The 11,115-nt window shown below is 46.1% G+C and overlaps 1 long non-coding RNA gene across 1 annotated transcript; it reads left to right on the forward strand.

Annotated features, from left to right (window-relative positions):
* Nucleotides 1–1,455: 1,455 nt before the first annotated feature.
* On the forward strand, nt 1,456–6,717 carry LOC135254983 (uncharacterized). The gene is made up of 2 exons (XR_010330018.1): nt 1,456–1,649; nt 6,547–6,717. It is a non-coding gene; the product is annotated as an uncharacterized LOC135254983 (long non-coding RNA).
* Nucleotides 6,718–11,115: the final 4,398 nt, after the last annotated feature.

Raw genomic sequence — 11,115 nt, forward strand, 5'->3', positions numbered from 1 at the left:
AACAATGACAATGCAAAAAATTTAAAAGGAGAATTGAAGATAAAATACACCCATTACTTTTAATTATTATTGCAATATCTAGTACAACATTACATCAGTACATGAATTTAACTGAATGGTAAGGGAAGAATTAGAGTAATTTAAAATGCATTACTTCAACATTCTGTGCTACCTTGTAACATCAACTATGCGCTGCTGCCTCCCCTGGACATGTTGTCTCAAAGATATAGGGGTGTTTTGAATACCTTGGACCCTCCACTCTTCAGATATGGTGTCACTTATATCAAATAAGCGTCATAGAAAATGTGGCTGGGGTTTGAACATGCAGTACATAGGCAAATTTCATTCAATTAAATCCCAATTGCTTTCTGATAGCATAACATATATAATGCGTTGCTGCCTCCCCTGGACACGTTGTCTCAATGATATGAGGGTGTTTTGAATACCTTGGACCCTCCACTCTTCAGATATGGTGTCACTTATATCAAATAAGCGTCATAAAAAATTTGGCTGGGGTTTGAACATGCAGTACATAGGCGAATTTCATTCAATTAAATCCAAATTGCTTTCTGATAAAACAAGCAATGCACAGGATGTCAAAAACAGCTGTTCAGAGAAAATATATGGGTAACTCCTCCTGACATTATGGTGCTTCATGTTTCTCGTGCCTGTGAAGATGGGGTATCACTGCTGCGAACACCCGTTTTTCCATTTGAGGTGATTGACATTCCTCTTGTAGGAGAACGTAAGCAGAGATACAGCCTAAAGTCTATAATATGCCGTGCAGAAAGATCCTCTTTAATTGGCCATTACTGGTCTGTTCTTATCACAGACAGAGCAACAATATGTGCCAATGATAAATACATATGAGGACACCACTGCAGTCATAATTTTTATGGAAAAAGAAGGAAGTGTAATGGAAAATATAAAGGCAGACATCAAAATATCACCTCGATCGCAAAACGACCTTATCATACATTCCCCTTTGAGTCCTGATATGATTGAGTCCAGCCATATGAAAAATGAAACTATGCATATCCTACAGTTTCTTACAGACACCAGTGCTGTAACAGAATGTCTTGGAAGATTAATTTTGGCTCATCAGGGAACAAATTGCCAACAGTTTAAGCGTACCATATCCAAACTGAATAAATCAATTTGTGTCAGTCTTCATCAAGTGCCTTTGAGAACCCAATGCAATACAGGAATGTACTTACCATCATAAATTATTTTGTAAGCCAAAATGTAACATCACCTTTTCTTGCAAATGATTTACTGCATTTACATATCCTGTATTCTTTTGAATGCAGCAAATGTAATAATAGTTTAATGCATAGCCAAAATGAAAAAATTACTGTACTTACACCAAGTGGAAGTTCTAAAAAAGCTATTGAAAAATCAATACTGTGTCATGATTCAGTTCCTAAAAAATGTGCCTGTACAATTTGTCAGGGTCTGGGGGAGGACTCAAAAGCAGACCAGATGTCCAGTGAAAAAACGTGGATATTTATTTCCAGACACAGGGTACAGGATAAGCAACAGTCTCGTAGTCAGAATACAGGCGCAGGTCAAAAATCCAGAAATCCAAACACAAACAGGCAAAGGCACAGAATCAGGAGCAGAGACCAGGTCGATGGAAACAGGCGGAAGTCAATAATCAGAAGCTAGAATAACAAAGTCGGCAGGCTAGAAACGTAGTCGAAAAACAAGCAAAGTTCAAAAACCGGGAATACACAAAGATACAGATAAGGCTTGAACGGCACTGACAAAAACAGAGGCACGATCTGGCAAAGAAAAAAGGTGCACACAGAAACTAAATAGCAACGCCAATGAGTGAAGATGGGATGCAGGTGAGGAAGGTAAGTGGAGGCTTGATTGCAGATGCGGAAACCGGTGGAACAGGGGCGGGGCGTGGGCGTGGACAGGAACCAGGAACCTAAGGGGGAAAAATAATAACAAACGCACACCCAAGCACACGAACACAGAAAACACAACCGCAAGCGAAAACAAGTAAACTGAAAATAAAAATAAATACACACTAGACAAATAAAAAAAATAAAAAATAAACAAAACTAAAACGGAACACAAGGAGAATCAGGCAGGATTCCTGACAGTACCCCCCCCCCCGACGGACACCTCCTGGTGTCTCCACAAGGGGATGCCGGCGTTGGAAGTCCTGGATGAGGGACGGGTCCAGAATGTCTCGAGTGGGAACCCAGCTCCTCTCCTCCGGACCGTACCCCTCCCAGTCAACAAGGTACTGGAAACCACGCCCTCGGCGACGCACCTCGAGCAGACGTCTGACAGTGTAGGTGGGCGTGCCATCGATGAGCCGTGGGGGGGTGGGGCTGGGGGGGGGGCACGCGGGGATCCTGGTGAACAGGCTTGATCCGGGAGACGTGGAAGGAGGGATGAACCCGGCGCAGAGAACCTGGTAGCTTGAGGCGGACCACCGACGGGTTGATGACCCGGGAGATCAGGTAAGGCCCGATAAACCGAGGTGCTAGCTTCCGGGAGCTCTCCTTCAGTGGAATGTCCCTGGTAGACAGCCATACCCTCTGTCCGCGACGGTAACGGGGAGCCGTGGTCCTGCGCCGGTCTGCTGCTCTCCTCATCCGATCCCCAGACCGGAGCAAGGCAGCCCGAGCCTGCCTCCAGGTACGCCGACACCGTTGTATAAAAGCCTGGACAGATGGGACGCTGGCCTCCTCCTCCTGAGAGGGGAACAGAGGGGGTTGGTAACCCAAACAACATTGAAATGGGGATAAACCCGAGGCGGCCACTGGAAGGGAGTTGTGGGCATATTCTGCCCAAGCCAGCCTCTCACTCCAGGAGGACGGGTTGTGGGAGGCGATGCAGCGCAACATGCGCTCCAGGTCTTGATTGGCCCGCTCTGTTTGGCCATTGGTTTGGGGATGGTAACCCGAAGAAAGGCTGGCGGATGCCCCGATGAGGCGGCAAAACTCCCTCCAGAAGCAGGAAATGAACTGGGGGCCTCTGTCCGAGACGATATCAGTGGGTAGGCCGTGAATCTTAAAAACATAATTAGTCATTAGTTCAGCAGTCTCTTTAGCAGACGGGAGCTTGACCAAAGGGATAAAATGAACGGCCTTAGAAAAACGGTCTACCACTGTGAGGATAGTGGTGTTACCCTGGGAAGGGGGAAGCCCCGTCACGAAATCCAGGGCTAGGTGAGACCATGGGCGTCTCGGCACTGGCAGGGGGCGAAGCAGTCCAGCGGGGGGGGTGTTGGCGGACTTATTGCGAGCACAGACCTGACAGGCTGCGACGAAGCGCTTAATCTCCTCCTCCATGGCTGGCCACCAGAAACGCTGCAGGATGAAGGCCCGGGTTCTCCTGACCCCGGGGTGACAGGTCAGCTGGGAGGAGTGGCCCCACTGGAGAACCTGGGAACGAACAGACTTGGGGACAAACAGCAAGTTAGGAGGTACGTTACTCGGGGGGGACTCCCTCTGCAGAGCGCGGCGCACCGCGCTCTCCACCTCCCACCCCACTGCCGCCACTAGGCAGTTAGCAGGCAAGATGGTCTCCTGCTCGGGGCCCTCCTCAGTGAGGCTGAACTGGCGGGAGAGAGCGTCAGGCTTGGTGTTCTTGGAGCCCGGCCTGTACGAGAGGGTGAAGTTAAAACGGCCAAAGAATAAGGCCCAGCGAGCCTGGCGAGAGTTGAGACGCTTGGCCCCCCTGATATACTCCAGGTTCTTGTGATCGGTCCACACTAGAAAGGGAATCTGGGTGCCCTCCAGCCAGTGGCGCCACTCCTCCAAGGCCAACTTCACAGCCAACAGTTCACGGTCTCCAATACTGTACTTTTGTTCTGTAGGGTTGAGACGGTGGGAAAAAAAAGCACAGGGGTGAAGCTTGTTATCACGGCTAGCACGTTGAGACAAAACCGCCCCCACTCCCACGTCGGAGGCGTCCACTTCAACAATGAACTGGCGGGTAGGGTCAGCAGAAATCAGGATGGGAGCCTTCGTAAATCGTCTCTTGAGCTCGTTGAAGGCCTGATCTGCGGTGTCTGACCAAAGGAACTTAACTGCCGGAGATGTAAGGGCAGTGAGGGGGGCCGCAACCCTGCTGTAGTCACGCACGAATCTGCGATAAAAATTAGCGAATCCCAGAAACCTCTGAAGATCCTTACGCGTCTTAGGATTGGGCCACTCTGCCACGGCCCGGACCTTGACCTCGTCCATCTGGACGCCTCGGGAGGACACGATGAACCCCAGGAAGGACACTGACTCCTGGTGGAAGACACACTTCTCTGCCTTAACGTATAATTGGTTCTCCAGTAGCCGTTGTAGCACCCGCCGGACATGCTGCACGTGCTCCTGGCTGGACTTGGAAAAAATCAAAATGTCATCAATGTACACAAACACAAAACGATTGACCATGTCCCGCAGTAGGTCATTGACCAGGGCCTGAAAAACGGCAGGAGCGTTGGTGAGGCCAAATGGCATGACAAGATATTCGTAGTGCCCGGTGGGTGTATTAAAAGCTGTCTTCCACTCGTCCCCCTCCCGAATGCGGACCAGATGGTAGGCGCTGCGGAGATCCAATTTGGTAAAAACGGTGGCCCCCTGCAGGAGCTCAAAGGCGGAGGACATCAGAGGAAGCGGATAACGATTTTTAACTGATCTCGTTAAGACCCCGGTAGTCAATGCAGGGTCGGAGAGAGCCGTCCTTTTTGCCCACAAAAAAGAACCCCGCGCCCGCCGGGGAGGAGGAGGGACGAATAATGCCAGCGGCCAGTGACTCACCAATGTATTTGTTCATCGCCTCGACCTCAGGGGGAGACAACGAGTAGAGGCGGCCCCGGGGAGGAGAAGTGCCAGGTAGCAGCTCGATGGGGCAGTCATACAGGCGATGCGGGGGCAGCGCAGTAGCTCGGGCCTTACTGAATACGGCCCGCAGGTCCTGATATTCAGGGGGAACGGAAGACAGGTCAGGGCTATCCTCCTGAGGCACAGGAGCAGAGGGCAGCAGACACAGAGCAGACCGGAGACAATGGGTGTGACAGTAGGTGCTCCAGCCCATAACAGAGTTCTCTGACCAGTTAATGTGTGGGTTGTGTTTAACTAGCCAGGGGTGACCCAGCACCACCGGAACCAGGGGTGAGTCGAACAGGTATAGGACGATTTCCTCACCATGGTTGCCAGAAATGAGAAGACTCACCGGGGCTGTGACGTGGGTAACGGTGGCTAACCTCTCCCCGTTGAGGGCATTGGCCCTCAATGGGGTACGCAGGGCGACGACGGGCAGCCGCCACTGGGCGGCCAGGGAGGCGTCAATGAAACTCTCGTCCGCGCCAGAGTCAATCAGAATGGTAATGGGCCGCCGCTGCCCCTCCCAGGAGAGGGTAGCAGGTAATAGGGTGCGTTGGGATGGGGAGCTAGGAACGGAGGTGACGCTCACCAGTACTCCCCGTTCTACTGGTGAGCGTTGCCTTTTAATCCGCAGGTGGAGAGGAAGTGCCCAGCCTGGCCACAGTAGAGACACAGCTTGTTGTTCAACCTCCTCTGCCTCTCTGCCGGGGTTAGATGGGCGCGATCCACCTGCATAGGCTCCGACTCCCGCCGAGGAGGAGACCTGGAAACTGAGGCAACGCGTGGGTGAATTTCTGAAGATGACCACAAGGGGGCACTCACGGTTCTCTCCCGGCGGCGTTGGGTTAGTCGGTTGTCCACTCGGATCGCCAAATCAACTAAATCATCAAAACCGGAGGGGAGCTCGCGAGTAACAATCTCGTCCTTTATGTGCTCGGCAAGCCCGTGTAGGAAGGCATCAAACCGAGCGACCCGTCCCACGCGCTCGTGGTGGCGAGGGTGCGGAACTCAATGGCATAGTCCGAGACCGACCGTCCTCCCTGGCGTATCCGGAGCATCAGACCGCCAGCCTCTCTTCCATGCACGGAGCGGTCGAACACCTTGCGCATCTCCTCCGCGAAGGTACTGAAATTGTTACAGAAGTTAGCCCCACTCTCCCAAACAGCAGTTCCCCACTCCCTAGCTCGTCCGGATAGCAGGGTGATAACGTAAGCCACCTTAGCGCGTTCAGTCGGGAAGGTGGACGGTTGCTGATCGAATATTAGCGTGCACTGTATTAAAAACGACCGACAGGTACCTGGATCCCCAGCATAGCGCTCCGGTGGTGACAGGCGAGGTTCCCTGGCTGGGGGAGCAGGGGGAACCCGGTCAAACGGATTCACTGGGGGGGACGAGACGCTGGTTGGCGTCTGCTGGAGTCGCTGTAGCTGAGCAGTAACCTCCGTCATGGTATGAGCGAAGGAGTCCAGTGCCTGCTTAACCGCCTCCAGCTGGTGCTGATGTTCGCCTAACATGGCTCCCTGTCTTCCCAGCGCCGTCTGGAGTTGACCCAGGTCCGCTGAGTCCATGGTGGCCAGATCGTACTGTCAGGGTCTGGTGGAGGACTCAAAAGCAGACCAGATGTCCAGTGAAAAAACGTGGAGATTTATTTCCAGACACAGGGTACAGGATAAGCAACAGTCTCATAGTCAGAATACAGGCGCAGGTCAAAAATCCAGAAATCCAAACACAAACAGGCAAAGGCACAGAATCAGGAGCAGAGACCAGGTCGATGGAAACAGGCGGAAGTCAATAATCAGAAGCTAGAATAACAAAGTCGGCAGGCTAGAAACGTAGTCGAAAAACAAGCAAAGTTCAAAAACCGGGAATACACAAAGATACAGAGATAAGGCTTGAACGGCACTGAAAAAAACAGAGGCACGATCTGGCAAAGAAAAAAGGTGCACACAGAAACTAAATAGCAACGCCAATGAGTGAAGATGGGATGCAGGTGAGGAAGGTAAGTGGAGGCTTGATTGCAGATGCGGAAACCGGTGGAACAGGGGCGGGGCGTGGGCGTGGACAGGAACCAGGAACCTAAGGGGGAAAGGGGGAAAAATAATAACAAACGCACACCCAAGCACACGAACACAGAAAACACAACCGCAAGCGAAAACAAGTAAACTGAAAATAAAAATAAATACACACTAGACAATAAATAAAAAAAATAAAAAATAAACAAAACTAAAACGGAACACAAGGAGAATCAGGCAGGATTCCTGACACAATTTGTAGACATGAAGACAACCTTGAATTGAAAAAGGTGCATAAAACGCATTTACCAAAAACTATGCTTGTGCTTGCAAAATGGTCTGAAAATGAAATTGATGAACGATTGACCATGTCCTCAATTTATAACCAAAAATTATATGAACTTATATGAAATATTATCTATTTTGCAAGCCAAAAGCCCTTTGTAACTTGGTGCAAATTGAAAAATGGAAAGTGGTATAATAAAACTCTAAACAATGATTTAAGTATATTAAAAAAAAGATAAATTCAGAATTATCCAAATCTGATTTTTTTCTTGCAGCATATGAGGTAGAATCATGTGAAAAGCTACATGATATCAAAATTTTCCAGACAAGTCACACATGCACTGACCAATGTCACAATGAATTTCCTTTTTAAATTAATGAATTGCCACAAAATCCAGGTAGGGATATAGCTAATAATACATCACCAGCGGATATAGATTTAATTAAAAGTGGAAGATGGTTAAGTGACCAAATAATTGATTCATACTTGGACATCCTGAATAAAAACTTAAAAGAAAATTATGTACTCAACCTTTGGTCGCTTCAACCTTTGTCAGCCAGAATTTTAATTGTTTATTTTGGGAAAATATAGAGGTTCTCCCAAACATTTCCAAAAGTGAAAGAAACGGGTGGTGCTTTGAAAACATTATAATTCCTTTAAATATCAAATCAACTCACTGGGCTGTAATAATCATTGAAATGCAAAACATAAAAGACAAAGAAAATAATATTACCCTAAAAGTGAAAATTCTTGATTCATTAAAAACATATGAAAATGATATAATTACTGTGCTTTTCTCTCTTCAAAAGTATTTGGTTTTAGAATATTTGACATTATAATACATTTTTCAACACAGATATGAGGACATATCTGCACTACAAATTAAGTCAACAAGTTTTGCTTTTGTAAGTCACACAAAAAATGTCACTACAAAAATTCTGTTCACTGTTTATAGTTACTGCTTAATGTGAAGGCCAGTTGTACTTCACATCCTGTTACAAGCCCAGGTGTCCAATACTGGCTGTTTCCTGCTATGAAATGTATCATGACTAATGACTATGTGTGTCATATTCTGAGTTCTTAAAGAGATTTTAATTCATTCAAGACTGTTTGACTTGTATGTGCACTTGTTAAAAACAGTATGCATTCAACAGTACTAGCAGAGGATAGGAATACACTATTTGCCGAGAAATTGCATGTTTAAACCCTAGCCACATTTTCTATGACGCTTATTTGATATAAGTGACACCATATCGAGACAACATGTCCAGGGGAGGCAGCAGCGCATGTTATCTGTTATAGTATCAGAAAGCAATTGGAACTTAATTGAATGAAATTCGCCTATGTACTGCATGTTCAAGCCCCAGCCACATTTTGTATGACGCTTATTTGATATAAGTGACATCATATCTGAAGAGTGGAGGGTCCAAGGTATTCAAAACACCCCCATATCATTGAGACAACATGTCCAGGGGAGGCAGCAGAGCATGTTATCTGTTATAGTATCAGAAAGCAATTGTAACTTAATTGAATGATATTCGCCTATGTACTGCATGTTCAAACCCCAGCCACATTTTCTATGATGCTTATTTGATATAAGTGACACCATATCTGAAGAGTGGAGGGTCCAAGGTTTTCAAAATACCCCCATATCATTGAGACAACATGTCCAGGGGAGGTAGCAGAGCCTGATGTACACGATCCATTGACCTATACTATCAGTAGAGAGGAATACACTGTTTAGTTTTCCACAACATTTTCTATCAAATTTTCTATCATGTTTATTTGATATCTTTGTCATCATATCAATTTAGTGAAGGGCTGTATGCAGTAAATGTGCATTGTTAATTCAAGTCTTGACAGATAACTTTTGGTCTGACTCTGGAATGTGGGTCCAAATGTTATCTCTTTAGAGTTGAATTAGCACTGGACATTTAATTGTGTACTAACAAACCCATGCCACATAGTTTATCCTATAACAGTTAGCAAGGAAGCTATCATCTAGAGTTGTTAGAACACCTCAGTGGTAACACGACCTATTAATTATGACAAATATGCTGGAATCAGTTTTATATTCTCCTAAAAAAAGCATATTATTGGTATTTCATATTTAGACTTACTGCACTTCCAAGAATCAACATGGCAGAAATATAAAAAAAGCTTTATAAAAATACACTGCCTTTTTAATTGGCATTATAATTATAACGGAGTATTTTTACATGTCAAAACGTTGCTAGTTTCGAAAATAAATTTTGAGATACGCGTTTCTCACTTTCGCGCAGGCAGACTTTTATTTTGAACGATTTCCGACGAATCTGCCGTCTTACTGTCGCTCACTGTCGCTCATTTCACGGTACTAAAATATAGCTAGCTAACTGATTTTATGACACTCTTGAGTAACTAATACCACATGACTGAAACTGCGTTAGTTCTCAATGAATTATTTAAAAAACAAAGAAGTTGGTAGTGGACTCAGACTTTTGGACCCAAATGTATGTGAGGAGAAAAGTTTAATATCGAGTGTAATCGTATCTTATTCACAAAGCAGTAGCTGACTAGCTAGCTATCGTAATGAGTTCGTTTATGTTCGTTTGCAACATTGTGACAGTCATGCTACCTAGCAAGTTTTTTTCTTATTTTGGAATACATCTGTGGGAAAGCTGTGAAAGGACAAATAAATTCTTCTTCGAATTGAATGCACAGGGGAACGCTACAAAACTGGTTGCTCTTCGTCGCTGCCATTGTTTATGGTGGCTGTTATGATAAAACGGGAAATGAGAAACCCTACATCCCGTTTACATACCCGGAATGTGAAATATGTCTGTTGTGTCCCCTAAATCACGTGTGCAATGAGGGTAGCGCAAACATTGGCTAAAATAAATAATAATTTAAAAAATTATTATTATTTTACCCTTTCTAATATAATGCGGAGTTAACATCAATATTTCAGTGGAAGTATTTTATTTTTGCTGTCAAACATAGATATCAGCAGGGGGCGACATTACATCCGGTGATGAGGTTGAGAACCGAAAGCTGGCCCTGATCATAACTGGGCAGTATTCCAATGCATCCCTTCACTTCTTTCCTCAAATGGAGGGAGCCCTCCAGAGGGCAGAAGAAAAAGAAGAGGGGAAAGGAGGGAAGATGGCGTCGGAGCAAGAGTTGGAGAGCGAAATTGAACATGAAAATGAGGACACAAGGGGGATTGAAAATAAAAAGAAAAGGAAGAAGAACAGATTTAGTTATTCAAGCGATTCCAGTCAGAAAACGAGAAAAAAGGAGACATATCTCGTTGGAATGACAGCCGTGACACAAACAGACAGGATTTTCAAGGACCGTCATGCAGTTGGAAAGTTTGTAGGGGAAAAATCTGGAGTAGCGTGATCAGTCAGGATAATTAGAAGTGGGATGGTTATCATAGATTGTGTCTCAAAGCGTCAGAGAGATAGAGCATTTAAGATTGATGTGATTAGAGATTATATGTGTGACTTGCTTCCCACTTGGATCAGAAGCAAGGAAGAAGGGAGTGATAAGTGGCGTGCCACTGTCAGTAAAGGCTAAATTGTTTCGGGATGTTGCAGGTGTGTGTGAGGCAAGAAGAATGACTAGATTCCGAGAAGGGGTGAAGGAGGACAGTAATTCTGTGTGTTTGAGTTTTGAAGGGGAATTGTCAGAAGGAGTATACCTTGATTATGTGTGTCACAGGGTGAGGTCATACGAGAGAGCTCCTCTCAGATGTTTCTGCTGCCAAGAATATGGACATGTTGCTGCAGTATGTAGAGGAGTCAGAAGGTGTGGGAGGTGTGGGAAGGACAACTGCAATGTGAAGGCGTGTAAAATTGAGAAAGAGCAAGCAAAGTGCCTGCACTGCGAGGGAAATCACGATACGGGGTCAGCACAGTGTCCAAAAAGAATTAAGGAAAGGAAAGTGAATAAGATGAGGGAAGAAGAGGGATTGTCGTACGCCGAAGCTGCT

The sequence above is a fragment of the Anguilla rostrata genome, chromosome 5 (assembly GCF_018555375.3).
Source record: "Anguilla rostrata isolate EN2019 chromosome 5, ASM1855537v3, whole genome shotgun sequence".
In the NCBI taxonomy this organism is placed as follows: domain Eukaryota; kingdom Metazoa; phylum Chordata; class Actinopteri; order Anguilliformes; family Anguillidae; genus Anguilla; species Anguilla rostrata.